The sequence below is a fragment of the Hibiscus syriacus genome, unplaced genomic scaffold (assembly GCF_006381635.1).
Source record: "Hibiscus syriacus cultivar Baekdansim isolate YM2019G1 unplaced genomic scaffold, ASM638163v2 tig00117048_pilon, whole genome shotgun sequence".
NCBI lineage: Eukaryota > Viridiplantae > Streptophyta > Magnoliopsida > Malvales > Malvaceae > Hibiscus > Hibiscus syriacus.
Window position 1 is genome coordinate 2,128,485 of NW_024063538.1, and position 25,311 is coordinate 2,153,795.

The window sequence follows — 25,311 nt, forward strand, 5'->3', positions numbered from 1 at the left end:
AGACTCATTATTCCTCTATTAGAGAAAATGAATAAGCAATGCCAGAACATGAAGCATTCCACGATCTTGAAGTAGATGGTCCAAGAGAACAAAATGAATGAAGAATGAAGAATGAAACTTATAACATTTCCTTGTGACGTTGTCAATTACTCATCGATAAGAAGATGATCTCGTTATTCAGAAGGGGCATTTATCACAGCTTGTATAAAATGCAATACATTTTGTTAGAAGAATTGACCACTTTTTAAGTGTTTATGATAATGTGAAGAGACGCCTTCAAGATACTTGGCAATACCACTGTGAAGTGACACTAAAATGAGAACATTCAAGTTATGATATGTTGGGCACGAAGAGATCTAAGAGTACCCACTTTGGGGCATGACCAAAAACCCAAATCATGTTGGGATGACAAGATTCAGACCAAGAAGTTATTGAGAATGAGTCTCACAACTTGAAGTGTTAGGGGCAGACCGTGAATTTGAGCAAAGCTTACCTTGTAAAGCAAATCAACTGAGCATTGATCAATGGCAGAGTCCTGAAAGAACAACTCTGAAAGCATAATTGGGCCAAGGACGAAAATAAGGCAACACAGTTGTATTTCTGACTATAGTAAGATGTTGAGAGAGAAAACACTTTCTCCGAAATAAAGAAAGAAAACAAAAACGACAAAAAGAAGATCAGAGGTCTCATTAAAAATACAAGTTGGAAACTATGAGTTGCTACACGAGCATATGAAGTATACCCTTGAAAGAATGATCAAGTAGAAGAAGACTAAGTTCACCACTTTAAAGTCAAATGAATATTAAATTGACATTTATGCATTCATGAGAACATCATTTGCATAAAAGAAAATGCATTACATTGATACATTTCATTGCATTCGTGTTTCATGCATAAACACATGATTTTGACAGATTTTCCAGTGAAAAGAGAAGATGGAAGATGTTAAAATCCCTATAATTGAAAGGCAGAAGTTAAACATCAAATACAGGGAATCATGTTTAGAGAGGCAGAACCTGAGGAATGCAAGGGTCAATCCACAGAGGAAGCATTGCTTTGAAGCGGGGTATGTGGCCCGACCATTAAGCCATTTTATGAAGTGAAATGAGAAGGATTTCTCATTAAAATCTGAAAATTGAAATTTTTGAAAAGTAAGAAAATTTTCTTACCTAGTAATCAATTTAAATCCTTCGGGTAATTTTTAAGCCTTCACCGAAGAGTAGTGAAGCAACTCCATCAGTAAGTCTTTCGAGCATGATGATGAAGTCCTTCGGGCCATCAATAAGTCTTTCGAGCATGATGCTTAAATCCTTAGGGTCATCAGTAAGTCTTTAGAGCATGATGATTAAATTCTTAGGGTAATTTATAAGCCTTCACCGAAGAGTAGTGAAGCAAACCCGTAAGTAAGTCTTTCGAGCATGATGATGAAATCCTTCGTGCCATCAGTAAGTCTTTCGAGCATGATGATGAAATCCTTCGGGCCATCAGTAAGTCTTTCAAGCATGATGATTAAATCCTTCGGGTAATTTGTAAGCCTTTACCGAAGAGTAGTGAAGCAACTCCATCAGTAAGTCTTTCGAGCATGATGATGAAATCCTTCGGGCCATCAGTAAGTCTTTCGAGCATGATGATTAAATCGTTCGGTAATTTGTAAGCCTTCACCGAAGAGTAGTGAAGCAAACCCGTCAGTAAGTCTTTCGAGCATGATGATTAAATCCTTCGGGTAATTTGTAAGCTTTCACCGAAGAGTAGTGAAGCAACTCCATCAGTAAGTGCCATCAGTAAGTCTTTCGAGCATGATGATGAAATCCTTCGGGCCATCAGTAAGTCTTTCGAGCATGATGATTAAATCCCTCGGGTAATTTGTAAGCCTTCACCAAAGAGTAGTGAAGCAACTCCATCAGTAAGTCTTTAGAGCATGATGATTAAAATCTTAGGGTAATTTGTAAGCCTTCACGGAAGAGTAGTGAAGCAAACCCATTAGTAAGTGCCATCAGTAAGTCTTTCAGGCATGATGATGAAATCCTTCGAGCCATCAGTAAGTCTTTCAAGCATGATGATGAAATCCTTCGGGTCATTTGTAAGTCTTTCGAGCGAGATGATAAGTCTTCTGGGCCATTTTAAGCCTTCTCAGAAGAGTGTTGGAGCAAGCCATCAAATCATCAGATCTGGGAGGAAATCGAAGGTCCTCGAGTACAAAGACACAAATTAATTGATTAAAAGGAAATGAGCACGAAGAGTCATTAACCAATTCAAGGTCCCAGGAAGAGAGAGGTTCAGATGGCAGCCGAGTCCAAGAAGATTCTCATATCTAGTTGTTGCGAGACAAGCTCCCTCAAAAGAAATAAATTCTCAAAGATTCTTTTAAATTTTAAAATTTTCGAGTATAATGTTTTTCAAATCTTCAAGCATACATTAATGAGTGGAAATGCTTGATTTCAGGTTTAACCTTCGAAGTTGAGCCTTCATGGGAGAATAGTGTAGCAGAATCACACCAGAAGATTGTTCAAGTTTTACTCCCTGAAGCAAGAGGGAGGACTGTAGGCAGAAGATTGTTTGAGTTTTACTCCCTGAAGTAAGAGGGAGGACTGTAGGCAGAAGATTGTTCGAGTTCTACTCCCTGAAGCAAGAGGGAGCGAACCCGTTGGCAGAAGATTGTTCGAGTTCTACTCCCTGAAGCAAGAGGGAGCGAACCCTTAGGAAGAAGATATTTTGAGTTCTACTCCTTGAAGCAAGAGGGAGCGAACCCATAAGCAGAAGATTGTTCGAGTTCTATTCCTTGAAGCAAGAGGGAGCGAACCCACTGGTTGAAGATTGTACGAAGATGGAACTGGACAAAAACGCACCATCTTTTGATCTTTGCTCTATTCTCGTTGCACGACAATAAACAAAGAGGGGCAGCTGTAGATGCTCGTTTTTATCCAGGGCCGAGTCGGAGTAGACTCGAAGCAATCGTAACCTAACTCGACCTTGAACCAGTTGCAGGCCCAACTCAAGCCCAATGGACGACAGTTGATTGTAGAGGAAAAGAGAGAGGTTAACGTTGGTTTTTAGCAGTTTTTTTATATATACGGGGAGATTAACCATCAGAAAGAAGGGGGAGATATATCAGGAATCCATCACCATTAAGAAAAAGTAACCAGAGACTATTAAAAAATCCACGAAAAAAGGGCAACAGAAGGGTGAAGACGAGGAGTAGAAAGTCCTACTAGCTTCGGCAAATTCATAGTGTAACGAGGATACGAAAAGGAACAATAGTGTAATCTCACAATTCAAAGTAGATAAAGCAATATGGGTACATGTTTTTCAAGGAATTCACCCTCAGTTCGTTATTTTCCAGTTCGGTTTTTTTTCCTCTTATTTTTTTTGTGTGTGTGTGTGCACGATTGTTGTTTAAAATTAAAATTTGAGAATGATTGGGACTTACCTAGACTGCTCGAACACAAGTGGGTCTTGTTGACTCCATTTGTTCTCTGTGGTGTAGGTTCCATTGTCAAGAAAAAAAGTGAGATTTAGTTTAACAAAACCATAATAAAATAAGAAGAAAGGAGTCGATTTACCTAGTTGCGGAGTCGGTCGTCGGAGTTGAAGCCATCGGGATGGAGATTTCAACGGTTGAGAGTTGCTCCAAATAGGAGTTTTTTGTTTTGTTTTCCAGATTTTAGAGTGAAAGGGGAAAGTAGAGAGAAGTGGCAATGTGAGAAAGGGAGAGGGTTATGGGATGCGACTGGGAAGAGATAAAATCAAATGAGGTGGAGCAAATTTTCATTTAAAATAATATATATTAATTTGTTAAAACGACAGTTTTCCATTGATGATCAACCCATGTTTTGAAAAAAAGGTTATTTGCGTGTAAGGTCCAGTAGTGTTGGATTGTTGTATTTTAGTTCTTAAATTGAGATACTGGAAAGTTTTAAATTAGGCAGTGAATTATTATTTTTACATATTTAATTTTAGTATCTTTATTTTATGCGTATTTAATTCTTGCCCTTTATATTACTGTATTTAACGTTTGTTGTTTAGACATTTGGGCTCTATTTTTTTTATTTTAAGTTAAGTTTGTGCATTATATGTTAGTACGCATTTAGTTTATACAGTATAATATATATAAATATATGATATAATTTTTGTATGTACATGTCACTTTACACGAGAATTTTTAATATTTTCTTTGTTAATAGAATAATATTTTTTTTAAATTAATTAATTTGCATGATAGCCTTATTTTCATAACTCGATATCTTCATAATTGGATTAAGGGTAATATACTTTTAATTTAAAATTATTTTAAGTGGGCAGTCATAACTGATTTGAGGTCTTCTTTTAATGATTTTAAAATAAAAGTATATCCCGAAAGTGAAACCTAAAAAATTGATTCGTCACCTAAAATATGTGAACGAGAGAAAAGGAAATGTTCGTTTATTTAAATTTATCGAGAAAAGGTTGTTATATCTTTTAAGATTTGGTCTCGATATTTGTAAATAATTGAACATTCTTTATCTTTCTTAAAATGACTCGGTAATTTTAATTTAATTTATTTGAGTATTTTTGAATATTGTAAAATTCATTTTTTTGTTGTTTTACGTGATCAAAAATTAAATTAAATTCGAATTTATAAAGTTCATTGCAAAGATGTTAATTAATCGATTAGGTACCGATTTAGGGCGTTGTGGGGGTGCTAATCTTTCCCCACACGTAATCGACTCCCGAACTCATTTTTTGGTAACGCAGACCTCAATTTGTTGTTTTAATTAAAATTAATTTTTATTTAAAATGACAAAACGTTTTTGGGTGCCCAGTCACACCCTAATCAAAGATTGGTGGCGACTCTTTGAACCGTATTTTTTCGATCGTAAAGAAAATCCAAAATTTTTCGAAACGAGAGGTTTTTAAATCGCATTTGTTTTTAAATTAAAAATCAATTGAAAGAGATAAATTAAAAATTAATGTGGTTTTTTTAAATCTCACTTTTTCACCTTTCAGAAAAAATGGTTTCGACACAAAGAATTTTTATTTTGTTAAACCTGTTGTTCTTGGAGTTGTCATAATGAAATTAAGCTGCTTTGTACAGGAGGAAAAGAAATGAAACAGAAGGGAACTGGGTCTGCACCCTTTTTGAAAATTTTTCTTTTTTTTCATGAGAGTTGTAATGTAGTACTTTGGGATTGTTTAAAGCAACTCGTTTTTTTGGGAAGCATATTATTTTGTTTGATCTTGTTAAGTTCTAATAAGTTACCGTGTTAGATTATTAGAACTTCAGTGCATGTTATGCTTCTTGTTCTTTGCATCCCTTCTCTGTTATTGGTTTCATGAGGTGATATGATCTTGTTTTTTCAGGAGAATGACCCAACACTACAGGGAAGGTTTAAGAAAAGTGATGCTCGTGAAATGCAAAGTTTATATCAACATTACTACAAAAAATACATCCAGGCCTTGACAAATGCTGCTGATAAAGCTGATCGGTAGGTCCTCAATGTATTTAATATTAAGTTACTTGGATGATTATGTGGAAATTGTTATAGTTTTTATTGATGGCAAATATTTTGTTCCTTTGTAGGGCACAACTCACAAAGCATACCAGACTGCGAATGTTCTCTTGAGATTTTAAAGGCTGTCAATTTGACACAATCTATTGAAGTTGACCGTGAGGTGAAATTCCTTTAGATATCTTGTCATGCTATCTTTTTTGATGGTTTCTTGTTTGATGTAGATGTCTTTCACTGGCTGAGGTTAATTTACTAGAAAATTAGGAACTTTTGATTTCAAATCTCTGTATGTGAAAGATATTATAATTATTAAGGTTTGTAGCAGATTCTGGAAGCTCAAGATAAGTTGCATAACAAACACAGATTTTGGTCCCCTACAATATCCTTCCTCTTGATCCTGATAGTGCAAACCAGGCTATTATGCAATCTCCTGAGGTATGTTTTAAATTTGTATATTTTTGATGATCTGTTGTGAACTAACAATTTTCTTTTCCTTTCTTTCATATTTACCATAATGCAGATCCAAGCAGCTGTTATGCTCTTCGTAACACAGGGGTCTACCTTGGCCCAATAATCACAAGAGAAAGAAAGATGAAGACATTCTGATTGGCTTCAAGAAACGTTTGGGTTCAGGTGAAAAATAAACAAACTAGAAGTACATTTTCTTTTATCTTTTTGACAAGTGAATTTAGTGTCATGCTACCTTGTAAATATTTGAAATCTGATGGTAAACATTTTTGAAAGTTGGTTCAATATGCTTTATACTCATCTCAGTTGTATCTCTTCAGAAAGATAATGTAGCAAATCAAAGGGAACATCTGATCTTATTGCTTGCAAATGTCCACATACGACAGTTTCTAAAGCCTAATCAACAACCTAAGGTGTGCTTGTCAATGTCAAGTTGTTATTTCTTCTTCTTCTTTGTGAGCATAACTTTCAATCACAATAGAGTGGTGATAGTTACTTCTATCCCATTTATATCTTATTGATTGCCTATTTCATCTGCAAATTTTATCCAAAGTTTTGGTCGTCTTTAAACTTACCGAAGTAAATTTGTATTATGGTTATTGAGTCTGTTCAGTAATGTAAAGGGTATTTTTAGTTCCATGTGTATGTATACATTCATTTTTGTCCTTTTCAATTTTTGGAACAAACATTTTTGGCTAAATATTCTGGTGGTGGAAAGTCGACTCATAACCAGTGTTAGTATGTAATTGTTCTTTTTTCCCCCGAGTATTTTAAGTAACTTCCCAACCTTATAAATCTCAATTATAGTCCTTATGTAGTTTCACTTGGCACTACTAAGCGAGCAATATGATTTCTCCTTGTTTGCGAAAACTGTTATAGGTGCTGTTTGTAAATCGAAAGAATTCAACAATGAAAATTTAAGCATTGATATGAAAAATTAGAAGCACTGAATTTATGATATTGTTTTTGTAAGCTATTGAAAATTGAATGTTTAAGTAGATTTTGTATTTGTCTCTCATAAGTGATATTTATAGATATATTTTCTTTGATCAAAAGTTCAAAGGGAAAAAATTATGGTTAAAAAACATTTAAGATTAATGTAGTCGACTGTAAAATTTCCTCGAGTGAACTTAACTTAATCATGTAGTTTTTAGGTACTATAATTGTTTCTTCACTTTTCATATTAAACCATTCCTCAAGTCATATCTAAAAATGAGGTATAAGCGCATTTAGACAATTGATTGTTTGAGAATTTTGATTTGCAAAGGTTTATCGAAGTTGTAGTAATGATTTATTAATTATCATGGGAAAGAATAAATCTAGCAAATCCTTTGGACATAATTTAACTTCTTGAAGAGCAAAGGTGCCATTCTTGATATGGTTCTGTTAAAAATGTTTTTGATTCTATCTTGCTGAAATATGGTGCTTTTTTGCCGATAAAAATTGTTACTTCTTTTTCTTGCGCAGTTGGATAACCATGCACTAACAGAAGTGATGAAGAAACTTTTTAAGAATTACAAAAAGTGGTGCAGTACTTGGATCGCAAAAGCAATCTCTGGTAAGATGCTATGGTATTATTAAGCAGTAAAATTTAGCTGGACTACTCGGCATCTATGAAGGCTGTTACGCTGCTTGTGGGATATATTTCAAGGGAGATGCATGCTATGAATAAGTTATATCGAAATAAATGGTTTCCAACATATCAGAGTATACTCGTCTCTATGACTTGGGAAAGGATGCACTTTTATTGTCTATATGCTTGTTTTAATATCTCTCCTTTTGCTATTAAACCCTAGTTTTCAAGATGTTGGACTACATTTTGTTTTAAGGAATATATTTCCCATATTTTTCTCTTAATTCTTCTTGATATTTAATCTGCAGGTTGCCAACCATTCAGCAGGAAGTGCAACAGCGAAAATTATTATACATGGGTTTGTACCTTCTAATATGGGTGAAGCTGCGAACTTGAGGTTCATGCCAGAATGCCTTTGCTACATATATCATCATGTATGCTCTAAGCACTTAATTTCTCATAATGTGCCTACTCATGCATTTTCCTTTTAGGGTTTTAGGCTCTTAGCCTAACGGGATCAGGCTTGTCTATAACTTGTATGGAGATGATAGTCATTTTCTTTTGACCCAACTTCTCTTTCCGGTATTATTGACATTAATTAGATCGACTTCTATAAGAAAAAAATTAGCAAGTGATACAAAGGTTGTTCTTAGAGTCTTTCTGTTTTTTTTATAAGAATCTTGTTTTTGTGGAATTAGACATCCCTTGCATATCTTCACGGGTGCCTTGGATGGGTGATGTTAAATTAGAATAGGTCATCCTTGATTGTATCACATTTTTCTTTTTCCTATTGACAAGAGATTATCTAACTTGATGTTTGATTGAGGCTGACCAATTGTTAGTTCATTAAGCCAAAAATGGTAATGTGCTTTTGGGGTTTTGAGCTGCATCTGGTGCTAATTGCTACTATTTTGAATGATGATTGTTGACAAGTTTATACATTTGTCAAATTGTCTTAAGTCATCGTGCTACACTCAAGTTTTCATGTGTAAATTGATATTGGAGGTTTTCATCGTGATACATTTGAATGAAGGCATTGATTATTGGAGGAAGAAAGGGTTACAAGGTGTTGTTTTTAAAATCGACTTTTGCAGAGCATATGACATAGTTGAATGGCCAATCCTTCTAAGAATCATGAAGGAGATGAGTTTTGGCGAGAGATGGTGTTCGTGGATCTCGTACTGTTTATCCTCTGCGTATATTTCTGTCCTTCTGAATGGCACCTGCACAAAGGAGATTCCGATGTCTAAAGGATTAAGACAAGGATGTAGTCTTTCTCCTTTATTGTTCAATCTAGTGGGAGAGTTACTTCATTTAATGTTGGCTAAAGTTGTGGATCGGGGCCTTTTCTATGGTTTATCTATTGGAAGGTTAGAAAATTCTTGTCAGTTGTCACATCTTTAGTTTGCAGACGACCTTATCATTTTCTGTCATGATTCCATCAGACAAATTAGAAATGTTAAAAGTGTCTTGAGAATTTTCAGCTTGATGGCCGGTCTTCAGCTGAATCTATTGAAAAGTAATTTGTTTGGAATCAATATGGAAGTTGATATCCTGAAAGATTGGGCCAAATCCATAGGTTGCTCTGTGGGTTCTTTCCTACAGAATATTAGGGTTACCACTAGGAGCAATGAAGAATTCAGATTTTCTGTGGGATCCGGTTATTCAGAGGTTTAATAAAAAACTAGCTGGGTGGAAAGCTTCTTTACTATCCTTAGCTGGCATATTGGTACTTCTGAAGTCAGTTTTGTCTTCTATTCCAATTTTTTTCCTTTCCATTTTCAAATTGCTGAGCAGAGTTAGTCAGAAGTTGAATTCGTTGATGGCTAGATTCTTGTGGGGTGATGAATTAGAGAAAAATTGCATCCATTGGATGAATTGACAAACGATTTGTCGTCCGATTGAATATGGAGGTCTGGGGGTTTTGGATTTAAATTTAACTAATCGGATTTTGTTGGGGAAATGGATTTGAAAGTTTGCAAATGAGAAAGACACCTTGTGGAAAAATTTGATATGCAACAAACGCAATGTAGACAGTTTATCTATGTCAGTTAGTAGGGTGTATTCTCTTCAAGATACTTGGATTGGAGAGGAATTGTCAGCAGTTCCTTAAAGAATGATTCGGCTAGAGAGTGTTTAAGATCTTACTCTAGGTTCCAAGTGGGGAATGGTAAGTCAATTTACTTTTGGAATAATGTTTGGGTAGACAATTCCCCTTTGAAATCTCAGTTCCCTAGAATTTTTGCATTATCTTCAAATAAATCGGGTAATGTGGTTGATTTTGGTTGCTATGATTCTAATGGCTGGTCTTGGAATATTCAAACAAGAAGAAATTTGTGTGACTGGGAATTGGAACAACGGTGGAACTAATGATCAAATTGAACAACATAAAGTTGTTTGAGAAAGTGGATGATTTTCTATCTTCGACTGGGAAATGTGATGGGCTGTTTTCAGTGAAATCCTGCAGAATGTCTTTAGCTAAGGATCATGTGGATAACCCTATTTGGAAGAATAGGGTATGGTTCCTCCAAGAGTTGAAACTTTTCTTTGGCAAGTAACACACAAAAAACTGGTAGTAAAATCAGAGTTGAAGAAAAGAGGGTTCCCTTAGCAGATGGTGATCTTTGTCTTCTATGTAAACAGAATGAAGAATCTGTCTAACATTTGTTTATTTACTGCTCAGTGGCTTTGGAGATTTGGAACAAGTTTTTCAGGTTTTGGAATGTTTGTACAACTTTACCTTGTGATCTCCCTTCCCTTGTTAGTTCATGGCCCGAGTTGATGACAAAATCTTCGATCTGGAAATTTATTCTGGGTGTGGTTCTTTGGTCTATTTGGAAACATAGAAACTCAATTGTTTTCGAGAATCAGGTTCTAGACAGGTATTCCCTCTTCTTCATAGTCAGATTTAGATTAGCTAAATGGTTTTTAGCCAAGTTCCATCAAGCTTCGATCTCGGTTGATTCATTAATTGCTTATCCTTCTTTAGCGGACAATCTTAAGTGCTCTAAGGCTCAGTGTAGGGCTTTACAGAGATGGCTTCCTCCTTCTGTGGATTTCTACAAGTTCAATGTTGATGGTGCTGTTAGAAAAGATGGGTTGGCAGTTGGTATAAGGGGCATTCTTAAAGATTCAAATGGTGTCACCCTAGCAACGTTTTCCGAAAGTGTCGGATCTGGCCCTCCTCCATTAGCCGAATTGAAGGCAATTAGGAAAGCAATTGAATTTTATTTTCCTCAGTTTGGTCTTCTAAAGGGAGAATGATTCTGGAAAGCTATTGTAAATCAGCTATGGATTGGATCCAGTCGCCTCCTTCTGCTCTGTATACTTCAGTAATCTAATAAAGGAGATTGAGTCTTTTGTATTGACTAGGCGTTGATAGTGAGGTTAATTCCTAGGGGCTGTAATTGGGAGGCTGATAAGTTAGCTAAAGAAGGGGTTAGGTAACTGTCTGGCTTTATTTAGGATGCTTTATGCTTTTCTAGAGGACAGTCTTTTCTGATGTAATGTAAAGGATTATTGTTGTACTTATGTTATATCAATAAAATGATGTACTCTTTTTCTCTTTACGCTAGTTAATCCTTTTCTCTTGGAAAGGGTCAATTATGAAGGGTTTTTTTAATGATACCTCCTACTTCTATAAAAATAAGTGTAAATTGATAGGCCTGGCTCGGTCTTGGCTCTTAAAATGGAGGGTTCAGTATATTTAACCTAGCTTGATCTATGGACACCTCATCATGTACCTTGTCAATGTTAATGAAATAGAAGTGTTTTGAATTGGCTTAGTGCTTCTTCATTATTGTCAACTTAGCCTTGTAATTTGTTGCCATAGTGGCGTTTTCAATGTTGTTCTTCTACTTGTCTTGGGCTGAAGTTACGTAATTTCTGTATAGCGAGCAGTGTTTCTAGCAGTAATGTCTTTTGATGGTTGCTTTCATGGATCTATTTTGCTTTTGTAGATAGTAAATGCTTCTTTCTTTGTTTTTTGTAGATGGCATTTGAGCTTTATGGTATGCTGGCTGGAAATGTCAGTCCACTGACGGGGGAAAATGTCCAACCAGCCTAAGTAGGCGAGGAGGAAGCTTTTCTGAAGAAAGTTGTTACACCTATCTATAAAGTTATTCGGAAGGTATCATATTCAATTCCTATCCACTTTTGCATCCATCTTTCTCTGTGTGTCTGTGTGTGCGTGTGCCATTTAATTAAAAAAAGGCGATGATGTTGGAGAATTGGTCTTCCAGACTCTAAAACAATCGACTTCCATTGTAGGAAGCTGAAAGGAGTAGAGAGAAATCGAAGCATTCACAATGGAGAAATTATGATGATTTAAATGAATACTTCTGGTATGGATATTTAATTTACAAACTTGATCTTTCCACGTTGTACTAAGTGATTTATTTACCTTTATTTTATTGCAGGTCTGTTGATTGCTTCCGATTGGGTTGGCCAATGCGTACGGATGCTGATTTCTTTTGTCGGCCAGATAAATATGAAGATGAAGTTGAACAACTTATCAAGAAAAATGGGGTAAGCATATTTTTGGATCTCTAGTTTTGGACATCAAACTGACCTTGCATTTGTTAAACAAAAGAAGAATGCTCTTTTTGGGAGTGAAGAGTTTGTTATATCTATGATTCCCTCATGCATCTAGAGGGTTTGGATAACTAAATCTAGTGTGGCAATTCAAATAATTTTGCAGATTGTCCTATTGTTGGTTCTAACTTGCTTGTTTTGTATTTTCTTAATTTAATTAAGACATTGACTCTGTAGCGGAGATGGGAGTTGAATAGATGTCAATTTTCTGTTTCTAATGAGCCTCAAATGTTCTCTTTGCTGTCTCATATAATGGTATAAGGGTCGGTCTTTTGATGGTAAGGATTAAGGGAATTGGAGTCATAGTTTTAAAAAGCGTGCCTAGGCATGCTTAGAGCGCAGGGCGCTTATAGGCACATAACAAAATGCCTCTAAGGGTGCGTTTGGTTCACGGAATATAAGATTATCAGTGGGAATGTAAGATTACCAAGGAATAGCATTACTGGGAATGTTGTATTTTGTGTTTGGTTGGCTTAGCAGGAATGTAAGATTACCGTGTTTGGTTAAAGGAATAAAAGATTATTGGAATGTATATTGATCAAATTGTCCTAATTATATTTTGTGTAATTACAAGTCGGAAAATATTTATATATTTTCTTTAAAAAAATTAAATTCATAATATTTATATTTTTACAAAATTAAAAATAAAAAAAAAATTAATGAAGGGTAAAATTTTATTTTAACCCTTGAACTTCATATAAAATTTTAATTATAGATTTTTTTTTGTAAATCTAAAATAATTAAGGATAATTTGTAATTTAACCTTCGTAAAATTTTTATTATTCGATTACAGAATAAATATTTTTTGAAAAAAAATAAAAATTTAAGGGCATTTTAGTCCAAAACGCCGGTAATCTAACAATACCTAAGGAAAGGGAGGTAATGACATTTCCGGTAATATACCCCAAAAAATCCACTATTAGTAATCTTACATTACCGGGAATAGGATTCCCGGGCTAACCAAACGGGGGAATGTGGATTCCATTCCCATGAAAATCCCACATTCCCCCATCCAAACACCCCCTAAGGACATAAGCGCAGCGACCTACAAAAGGCTCTCCCAGGTGCTCAAAGCGACGCTTTTTGAAGATGTGCTAGGTGCACCGCTTCCACCGCTGTAGGGGGAATTAGAAAACAAGAATTAAAAAGCAGGGAATACTGTATGGGGTGACTGGAGAGACATGATTGATCCAAGCATACTATGTGGGTCAGCTTCTTTCTTTTTAAGACCGCTGAGTGTTGCAACTTGCAAGCAGGTGAGGTGGAGAGAATTAAAAGTACAGCGGGTGAGGTGGAGATACAGTTGTTTCAAGCCTGCTGAGTGGGTGATTAAAGTTATCTTTATTTTATTTTATTTAAATAATTTCTCAAATAATATTATTTATTTAAAACATGGTAATTAATATTAGTGACGGTAACTAAAATAATATTTATTTTAAATAATATTTAATCTTTATATATATTAAGTAAACTTTTTTCTCTCTCTAAATTCCAACCTTTAATTATTATAAAAATTAGAACTTTTGTTGTAATTTTACCTTTCAATTACTATAAAAGTTGAGAAAAGCAATTTTAGTTGTTTGGTTTATACTTAAAAGTAAAATCATTTTAGTTTAAACAAATACTGAATCATCTTGATTCCATAGCCTTCAAGCTTTCATAAGTATAGAGAGTCAATTATCTATTAGAAAAATGCATTGATTTAAAATCATATTACTGATTTTAAAGTATTTATGTGATAATTTATGAATTTAGATGATGATGGTTTATTCTTGTGTAACCCTAATTCTATAATAAAATGTTATGAAAATTAGAGTTTTGTAACCCTAATTTTGGGATAGACACGTTTGGCTTGGGTAGCCCCCCAAGTGGAAACTTTCGTTTGGCAAGTTGTCCATCAAGATTAGCAGTTAAAGAGGAGTTGCTGAAGCAAGGAGTTGCAGGGATAGTGGATACATTTTGTCCGTTGTGTGGCAAGTTTTTGGAGTCTGTTTTATGCACTGCGAGGTGGTTTGGGGCTTATAGTCTAGATTCTTGCATTTTTGGAATGTTTCTTTTGTTGTTCCGGAGAATTTGGCTGCTTTGATCTGTTTGGGCTGATCTAGTTCCACGCTCCACTATTTGGACTTTCATTCCAGGGCGGTAAGTGTAGGAATGAGATTATTTTGAGAAAGGCAAGTTGGACTCAACGTTACTGTTTTTCCTTGCAAGATACAGGATCGCAGTATGGTTTGTAGCTAGATTTCCGGATGTGATAATTCCTTTTGATTCTCTCATGGGCGATCCAAAAGTAGCAGATTTTGCTGTGAGTTCTAAGAAGGCTAATTCTTCCTTGACACGCTGGGTTCCTCCTCCTTCAGATTTCGTCAAACTAAATGTGGATGGTGCTACGGTAAAGGGGTGGTCAAGAGGAGGCATTGGTGGTTTGCTCAGGGACAATGATGGTGTGTTGTTTGGTTCTTTCTTAGAGAGTGTTGGTCCTGGTCCTCCTATCCTTGCTGAATTATGGCAATTAAAAGAGATCTGCTTCTATTTGTGGTGTCCGATTTTGATTCAAGGGGAGGCTTATTCTAGAATCGGATTGTTCTATTGCTTTGGAGTGGATAAAAAATCCGGGTCTCTGCACTCCGTTGTTCGAGTCATTGGTAAAATATATTGCTTCTCTTTGGTAAAACATGATGTTATCGTTAGGCATATTTTGAGATCTGCCAATTGGGAGGCGGATGGGTTGGCTAAAGATGGAATTGGATGATTCTTGTTTTGTGGGTCTGGGTGATTATGTTATGTTTTGGGTTTTATGTTGGTTGGTGTAGTGTGTGTTTTATGTTTTAGTCGGGTTTGTATTCTGGTGGGTATTGTGTGTATGGAACTGGTTTTGTAATAAGTTTTCTATTAATAAATTTTCGAGGCGCTCTTCTCATCCTTCCAATGTCATTCAAGATATTGCTGTAGTTTGAAGGTCACACAGGGGGTTTTAACGAGGGTTCCCATATTTTTATCAAAAAAAAAATTAGAGTTTTGTGAATGATAGAAATAGGTGGAGGACAAGTAATGTTGAAGGGATAGGGTGTGAACTATGAAGGGGAGATTAAGTGCTTCATGAGTGAATTAGTGTGGGTAATGGGTACAAATGAACTAGAATTGATTTATAAGTTTTTTATAAAAAGTGTGTTTTGCCTACGAAAGGCGTGCGCCTTTTAAAATTAAGCTGGAGTGGAGCTGCAACTCCAACTGGCTGGAGATTTGGAACTTATCCAAATCTATTGTGGCAGTTCAAGTGATTTAGCAAAATTGTCCTAATGTCTGTCCTAGCTTGCATGTTTCGTATTTGCTTAATTTACATAATTCATTGATTTCGTGCCAGACATTAGAGTTGAAGAAATGTCAATCTCCTGTTTCTAATGAGTCCCAATTGTTCTGTTTCCTATAATTGTATACAAGTCTGTCTTTTGATGGTAAGTTTTAAGGGAATTGGAGTATGTAGTTGTAACTCTAACTGACCGGAGATTTGGAAGTTGTGTTGGTTACTGAAAAGAAGTTGGAAGGTAGCAATAAAGGGTACATGTCTGATTGTAATTTACCAAGAATGATTTCTCTTATAATTTTCCTGTTTAAACCTTGTGGCTTTATGTGTAGGAGAGCAAGCCACTACTACTAGGGACCGATGGGTGGGGAAAGTTAACTTTATTGAGATACGCTCGTTCTGGCATGTTTTTAGAAGCTTTGATCGAATGTGGAGTTTTTTCATTCTCTGCTTGCAGGTAAACTTGCCTCTTGCAAATGATTTCTTCCTTTTGAGTATTTTTTGGCATGGTGTTGAATTGATATAGTGTCTGATTCGTGCAAGGTTATGATCATTGTTCCTTGGAATGGCACTGGTCAACCCAGTTCCATCTTTACGGGTGATGTGTTCAAGAAAGTATTGTCTGTCTTTATTACTGCTGCTATATTAAAGCTTGGCCAAGGTGAGTGAATCCAGTATATTCTGCTTAGTGTGTTATAATTTTAGTTATGGCAATACAAGCTTTCCTGAATAAGTGGAACGACCTTTTAAATGGTAGGAAAACATTTACTATGATAATAAATGACAAGAAATTATACTGTTCTTTCTGAATAAAAGAAAACTTTTTTGATAAAAGAAAACTCAAGCACAATCGACCCAAATCCATAAAGTCAAAACTCGAACAAATGTCAAATTCAAATCGGGTCAACTAATGTTAAACGGGATCAATATGTAAAATCAAACTAGGTCAACTCATATTAGAACTGGATCAACTATACAAATTAAATCAACCTATAAGTCAAACTGGGTTTCTAATAAATATTATACAGCTTGTTTATATTATGGTTACTAACGAAGTTATAATCCTAGCCCTGGTTTTAAACCCTAAAGATAACTAATAATCCTAGTCCTAGATTGAAACCCTAAAGATATCTAGTAATGTTAGCCGCCCATAATATAATTAATAATATTACGGAAGTAAAAAAAACTGGACCCCTGCATCTCTTGCAAGGTAAAAACATATAATCATTTTTTTGATAGAAGATTAGGCCTCATTAAAAACCCCCTTTTTACCCTCCATGTTATGAAAGTAACATGAAGGGCATTGAAAGAAGGAAAAGAGCGCCTATAATTTTATTGATCTGAAGAATAAACACTGCCAACCCTTACAACAAACTAAACCTTCCCAGAAAGCATAAGACTTAACAATCACTATCTGCTGGAAAGCCTAGACACTAATTACATAAGACTGTGAACTAAAACCTGCTGAAATGAAGTGAAACAAACACTCCAACTCCCCAAATACAAAGGCAGGTAATCAACCTATACCATCTTTAGCTAATCTGTCCGCTTCCCAATTGGCAGCCCTCAAGATAAGCCTAACCATAATATCCATCCCTTCCATAATCGAAACGATCTCCTTCACCAATGATTGGAATAAAGGGGTGCTTAAATCTGGATTTTTGATCCACTTCAGCGCATTAGTAGAATCAGATTCTAAAATAATCCTCTGATTAAGAACCTCACCAGAATCGATAAGCAAGCACAACCCCCTTAATCGCCAAAAGTTATGCCATAATCGGAGGACCACCCCCAACCTTTTTAGAAAACCAGTGAATCAACTTACCACTGCTGTCCCTAATCAGACCTCCTATACCACCTTTGTTCCATCCCTTCACCATCGCTCCATCAACATTAATCTTAATGAACCCAACTGGAGGAGGAACCCAACTGGAGGAGGAACCCAACAAGAAGGTTGGGATCTTGCTTTGTGACTAACCATTGAATCAGCAAGTGTTAAGTCACCCACAAGGGAGTCGAAAGGAATCTGCATATCAAAACTAGCAACAAACCAAGAAACTATTCTAAAACGAGCAATAAAGAATAACATCACCACATCCAGCTTCCTATTCTTAAAAATAACTTCGTTCCTGACTTTCCAAATCGTCCACAAGGCTGCCCTTGGAATGAATTTCCAAATACTAGAGTTCAGAAGAAGCATCCCACTGAGTGATACAATGTAAGGGTTATTAGGAACCGCCCAAGCAATATTCCACAAATTCAAAAATCTGGCCCACAGTCCCCAAGCAACCTCACAATGCAGAAAAAGATGAGAAACAGTTTCCCCAAATCTGCCACACAACTGGCATAAGGGATCTTCAATACCAGCCACTCCACGCTTTAACAATTCCTCCTTAACCGCTACTGTCTGATGAACTAATTTCCATAAGAAGGTTTCAACACGAGGAGCTATTCCTACCCAAATATTCTGTCCCAAAAATCCTGATTCCTAAATACCATCTGAGTCAAGAAAATCTTGATGCATGAATTAGTAGAGAAGCAACCCTCTCCATTCCCTAACCAAATCCAGCGATCCTCCTCAACAAGAGACAAAGAGGTGTTATTCAGCACAGAAATCAGTTGCAACCATTGTTCAATCTCCCAATCCACCAGATTTCTTCTGAATTGAATATCCCATACCCAGCCTGCAGCATGGTTATCCCTAAACTCCACCATTTTCCCCTCTTTATTCGTTAAAAGGGCATACAATCTAAGAAACAAATCTTTGAGGGGGTCTTCTCTTAACCAAGCATCCTTCCAAAATACAGAATGGCCATTTCATGTTTTCCACCTCAAATTCCTAATGCAGTCACCAAACCCATCATTGGAAAAGAAGTTATTAATCACTCCTCTCCAAATCCAAGAGGCACGAGCAGTCAAAGAACTCTCTAACATTTTGGAATTCAGGTCCAAGTTATTCACACAACAACTACTCTCTTCCACCAGAATCCTTTTCAGGCAAACTTCCAAACTCATTTACCCAACAAAGCTCTGTTCAGAACAGCTAGTTCGGGATCCCTAGTCCCCCTAACCTTCTCGGCTTACTGACCAAACCCCAGTTCACCCAATGTATGTTCTTTTATCAGTCGATCCCCCATAAAAAAGTAGCCATTATAGAGTTTAATTTCTGCGTACCGAAACTGGAATTCGAAATAAAGAAAGGAAGTAAGTGGGAAGAGAGCACAAAACATATTTGATCAACACCACCCTCCAGCTAACGCTAGAGAATTTGCCTTCCAACCAGACAACCTGTTATAAAAATTCTGCGATTGGCTCCCACATTTGCAACAGAATTTCTCTTAGACCTAGAGCAAGCCTAAATAATCTGCTGAAAACTTACCCACTGAACATCAATTTCCTTAGACCAATCAACAAGCACATCATCCTCAATATTATTCCAAAAATTCTGCTCTTGACTAGATATCTTCAACCCCGCCAATAACTCGTAATCAAAAGCACCCTTCTAACATTCTTCAAATCCCGAATTGACGCCTTTGAAAAAATAATAAGGTCATCCGCAAATTGTAAATGCGAGAGCTTGAAAGAACGATCTTGAACTCCTAACTCAAAACCCGAAAACAGACCCAAATCCCTACTTAGATAACACAAATGAAGCAATTCACCCCCCAAATTAAACAGCAAGGGTGATAACGAACATCCCTGTCTAAGCCCTCTTTTTGTATGAATTTTTTAGGAGTCCATTCAGTAAAACAGAAATAGAAGATGTTGACATACACTGATATCAAGAACTCCATTTTTCGCCAAACCCCATTTTACCATATTTCAACAAAATCAACCAATCAATTGAATCATAAGCTCTCTTGAAATCCACCTTAAAGACCACCCCCTTCAACCCTTTCTTCCTCCAGAAATCAATTCCTTCATTGCTATGAAGGAGCAATCCAGAATGTTCCTCCCTTGAATAAATGCAAATGGACGGACTAATAATGTCATTAATACACAAACTGAACCTCCTAGCCAAGACCTTTGACAAAATTTTATATAATCCACAAGGCTAATTGGCCTAAAGTCCCCCATCCCCTCCGGGTTAATCTTCTTAGGAATAAGAGAAATAAGGAATGATTCACCTCCAAGTCCACTCATTCCCCTCGAAAAAATCAGTAAAAAACAACATAATATCATCTTTCAAATTAGACCAGAATTTCTTGAAAAACCTAAATTCAAACCATCTGGGCCAGGAGCTTTATTACTATCCGAATCAGCAATTGCTCTCCAAACTTCTTCTTCCGAAAATGGCTTTTCAAGTGCTAACCTGCCTTTCGATAATTTTAAAAATTCCAGATTTATCTCCTCAGCTCCAAAGTATTTTCCTGAGAAAACAGACCATTGAAAAACTCCACCACGGAATTCTAATTAATAGGATCTTCTATGACTCATTCTCCACTATAAGGGACCTTATGCCATTGTTTCTCCCTCTAATGTAGCAGAATGATGGAAAAATCTGGTGTTCTTATCCCCCTCCATTATCCATTTCAGTCTCGATTTTTGCAACCAAATCGATTCTTCTTTCTTTTGGAGCTCCCATAAATCTCTCTTTGCTTCAATTATTGACCTCATTGTCACCGAGGGAAGGCCTTGTTGCAGATCCAACTCCATTTCCTGAATTCTTTTCTCCAATAGTTTAATTTTCAGGCAACTCTAAATAACCCCTCCCAGACCATCTCATTACCACTCCCTCACCCGCTTAAGCACCTTAGACATGGGCTTCCCCTTTTCCTCTTTACAAATATTATCCAGCTCCTTTCCCATCATCTCGGAAAAAACCCTCCTCCATAATAGTTAAACAACCTAAACGGCTTCAGGCCAATTGCAATCCTTGTTCTCCAGCAGAATAATATTATGATCGGAACGGACCTTGGCGCAATGATTGACTTAGCTTCGGGAACAAACTTACTAATCTCTGATCAACCAAAAACCTATCCAACCTCTCAAACGTAGGAACTTCCCTATTATTACACCATGTAAAACGACCTCCAGACAGTGGTAAATCGAGCAAATTTGCTTTGCTCACAAAATCCCTAAAAATATTCATAGACACCGGATTCACAGCTCCTCCTCCTTTCTCCTCCTGTGACAAAACCACATTGAAATCTCCTAAGCATAAAGGACAACCCACGTTATCCAAAAAAGATAACAACTCCCTGAAAAATGTCTCTTTCTCTGCATCCACACTAGGGCCATACACATTAATGAAACATCAACTTCCTGAGAGTCCCTCCATAGTCCCTTTTATTACTAAAATCTGCTATAAATGACACATCTTCCATCACAAATTCCTTTGATTCCACAAGGTAACTAATCCACCAGCAGAACCTATAAAGTAGCTACTTCCGATCCCGTAAGTAATTTCCCCCCATTTTCCTCACTAGCAAATGACTGACAACCTCCAATTTGGACTCTTGCAGAAATAAAATTGTAGGTTTTTCTCTTCAACAAACCTCCTAATAGCTCGAGCTTTCACTCTCATACCCAAACCTCTAACATTCCAAGACATCATCAACACTCACCATCATTAAGATATCATAACCTTACAACCCAGCTACAGCTACTGACCCCCTTCGAATTACTTTCATTCACCATCGGAACCATTTTAGCCATAAAAGCTTCCTCTCCTCCTTTGAATTTCAACCCCAACAATTTAGACAACATTCCAACACTCCAATGCTCTGCCACCCCCTCATTCTCATTCTTTAACTTCTCACCTCTAGAATAAACATTCTTATAAAAACCTCTTTCAATGTTACTTACTGACGCACATTTCCCAGTATGACGACGCCTCCCGGTGATATATACCGATTCTGCACGTTTAAAGCAGATGATCACCAATTGCCATCTCTTCCGATTGGATATGAACAGTATTCGACCTTAAAATCCCTTGATCAGGCCACTTGTTTGATACTGACAAGCTGGTATTAAGCCATTATCTTGTACACCCTTATCCTGGCCTAAGTTGACACATTCCATTTCTCTCCTTTTCTCTTTCTTCATTAACTTCCTCCGACACTTTCTGTTGACTGGAACCATCACCTACTGTTGCTACCTCAGAACAAAAGTCAACATTCAACATATGTTTTGTCCCTTCTATAATTTTCAAATTTCCATCAATACCGTATCAACCCTGTTTATCACCCCGCACCATGCTTCAGTCTGTCCTGAGTGTCTGACAAGGAATGATCACCCAACTCTTCCTGTCCCTCCTAGATATCCCGCTGGCTCCAGTCCGGCGAATTCTCTCCCAAGAGCCATTGTTCCGCCATCTTCAACCACATCATCCAACTCTGGAAAAAAATCTTCACTCCCTTCCACTTTAATTTTAATGATAAACGTTCGTCAATACGTGTTAATGGAGATGAGAATGAATGTCAAAAGCACTCCACCAGTAGCATATGAGCCACCCTGCAATCCACTTTTGAACTGTTTGTTCCTGAATCTTCACTAGCTTGCCCCATCTCGATGCCAAATTGGTGAAGAATTGCACGTCCAACAATTTAATGGAACACCTAACAGGAAACAACACAATAGGCTAAAGGGACGGAATTCTCCTCCATAACAGATTCCAGCCTTCAAACCAGAAAGACAGAGCCTCCACTTCTCTTCTATTGTTGCTTCTTTCTCCTCCACTGTGTTGAAGACAATCAAAACAAGCATTTTTTGTATATCCCCACTGACCACCTTTACATTAAATCCTTCATTCCTTAATGCCCTTTGCACAAATTCCACTTCGAAGATCGCCTTACAATGCCTGTTAAAGACGACCTCAGCCATCTCCTCTCCTCCGTTGGAAATAAACACTTGCATAGCTTTTTCACCTCCCTCTTATCTCCTACGTGCACAAATGATGACCATCACCTTTTTCACCCCACCATCGTATCCTTATAAGATCTACCATCATGAAACTTGTTCAACAGCTCGTTTTTCTATACAACATCCACCCCGAATATTGGTCTTTCCTTTCAACTCCTCTGCGCCGGCATCTCTGCACCCCCACCGCACTATTTTGCTTCAAGCTTCTCGCAGCACTATTTCTCTGATATTCGCAATCGATACCAGTATTCTCCTCCATCGACCACAACATTATTCATCGTTCCACAGCCTTCAGCAAATCCCTTGCTTGCAAAAATGAACAAAAGCAAACGTACTACCTTATAATTAGGTCTCCTATTAACGAACGGAATAAACAACTAATCACCTTGCCATGAACGTTAAATCGATTCCATAAAGCACTTCTATGCACACCCTACTAAGATTATCTACGAACGCTACCCATGATACTCTCCAGACAACACTCTATCTCTATCTGAGAGAAGTCGCTACCCGCCTCTCTCACTCTCTCTATCCATCCCTAACAACTATACTCTTAGCTTCAAGTATTCTCTAAAATAAGAATATGAAAAGATTGCTAGTTTGATGTTTCTAAAAAAAAACATATAATCATTGTTAGTAATCATTGTTAGGAAACACTTCTAGTAATTATTTGAGAAAGTCTTTGGAGGGCTGATGTATATATTTCTTCTATAAACTGAATTGTTACTTCAAATAGACCACAATTTATTGGTTATAGTATTGTAGATAACATATCATTACTGCACTTTGTGGTTAACCTTACGTTGTGAACATTGCACTTTGTGGGTTGACCGTTTCCATTTTTTCCATCATCAATGACTGTTCTTCATCTGTTATATATACTGTTGATTAATGGATGCCTCCAGTTTAAGGTGCCAAATAATATTGAGGCTGTTTTCAAGTGCCAATTACCATGGATAATTTTTTAAAAAGTGGTGTTTTATTCTGCATGCTTGTGTATCGGTTTAAGTTGGAATTTTTCTTGTTTCAAGTGCCAATAATAATGACTGTTCTTCATCTGTTATATAATGTTGATTAATGAATGCCTCCAATTTAAGTTGCCATACTATTGAGGCTGTTTTCAAGTGCAAATTTCTAGGGAGATTTGTTTTAGAAAGTGTCTGGTTTTGATCCGCATGCTTGTGTATCAGTTAAGTTGGAATTTTCTCTCAGCATGTCTCGTTTCTCTGGTTTTTGTTTATATATTAATGCTATTTGAATTTGATAACGAAGCTTTTGCATTTTATGTGAATGTGAAAACCTGTTCATATTATTGCATGTCAGCTATGTTGAAGTTTTTATTGAAATTTATTTAATGTTTTGTAGCTGTCCTTGATGTAATCCTTAGTTGTAAAGCGCAGTAGAGCATGTCATTTCATGTTAAGTTAAGATACATATTGAAAGTTGTTTTAGCAGCTGCGTGGGTGATTGTTCTGCCAGTTACTTATGGTTATACTTTAGACAATCCTTCAGGAATTGCACGAACCATCCAAGGCTGGTTTGGGGGCAGTACCTCAAGTTCACCTTCCTTCTTCATTTTAGCTGTTGTGATTTACTTGTCACCAAATATGCTAGCTGTGGTGTTGTTTCTTTTTCCTTTCGTCCGTCGATTCCTTGAAAGTTCACACTACAAGATTGTGATGCTTATGATGTGGTGGTCACAGGTAGAGATAACTTTTATATCTTCTATGTCTCCCATTTTGTTTCTTCTCTGGTTCACTTCACTTATTACTTTTCTGTGTCTTTCAGCCCCGTCTCTATGTTGGTAGGGGTATGCATGAGAGCACATTTTCTCTCTTCAAGTAAGTAAATGTTTGTAGGATCTACCTATTTGCTTTTGTGGCAACCACTTGAAATATTGATTTCTATTTGCATTTGTGGCAATCACTAAGCTGGCTTTCAATTATTATATTGAGGTATGGTTACCATTCATTTCATCCTGAATTGTCTCACTCACAATACTTTATTTTTCTCTTTGCACTTGTCATTAAATTATAATATTGGTATCAAAAGGTAGGCCATGATGAAGATGCTTATGAAGCCTTAAGGCTACCTAGAATCACTGCAGTCGATGTCTCTCTTGTTTTAATTACTGAAATATCTTTTCCACCTAATTTTCTTTGATCAACATGACAGATTTGATATGTTTTCAGAGTCTGAATAATCCATCACTTCTTTCGTTCATGGTTATAGATAAAACCTTTAGTTGGTCCCACAAAAGCTGTAATGAGCGTTCGGATAAGGCGTTTTCAATGGCATGAATTTTTCCAAGGTAATGAACGTTAAAATATGTCTCTCTTATTGTTTCCAGAGAAAAAAGTTCATTTCTTAATTTTTTGTATTTGCAGCAAGGAACAAAATTGGTGTTGTGATTGCTCTCTGGGCTTCAATCATTCTTGTATGGCTTATCACATGTTCATGATTCATGCATGTTTTTCTGTCAATACTACTGCTTTAGTTTAAGGTCTAATTTGCTGATTTTATTTTCAAGGTCTATTTTATGGATACCCAGATTTGGTATGCAATATTCTCTACGTTATTTGGAGGTATTTATGGTGCATTTCGACGCCTTAGAGAGGTTTGTTGAGCTCCTCATGTTTAGTTGGTTATTACTGTTGAAAACATTTTGATATTTCGATATAACAAACTAAATTTAAATGAATTTTAAGATTTTACAAATGATTTTCTAAGTATATTTGATTCAATTAATCGAATATCAAATTATTACTCAAAGTATTTTAAGATCAATTTCTAACCTTACTAAATGTGTAAAATTGTGTTTATACTTAATATATTTTTGAAACAATTTTCACAAAGTATTTTGAACCAAAATAAAGCCTAAAATCAATTTTTCAGAGCAATGCATCGATGCACCAATCCATGCATCGATACACCATGAATTAAATTGAACATCGAATGCATTTCATGCATCGATGCACATACCATGCACCGATGCACTGAGGATTTTATGAAAACATCGAATG

General features: G+C 36.4%; 1 pseudogene; it reads left to right on the top strand.

Annotated features, from left to right (window-relative positions):
• The window catches only part of LOC120197357, a 34,992-nt pseudogene extending 10,078 nt beyond the window's left edge, over positions 1-24,914 (top strand).
• Positions 24,915-25,311: the final 397 nt, after the last annotated feature.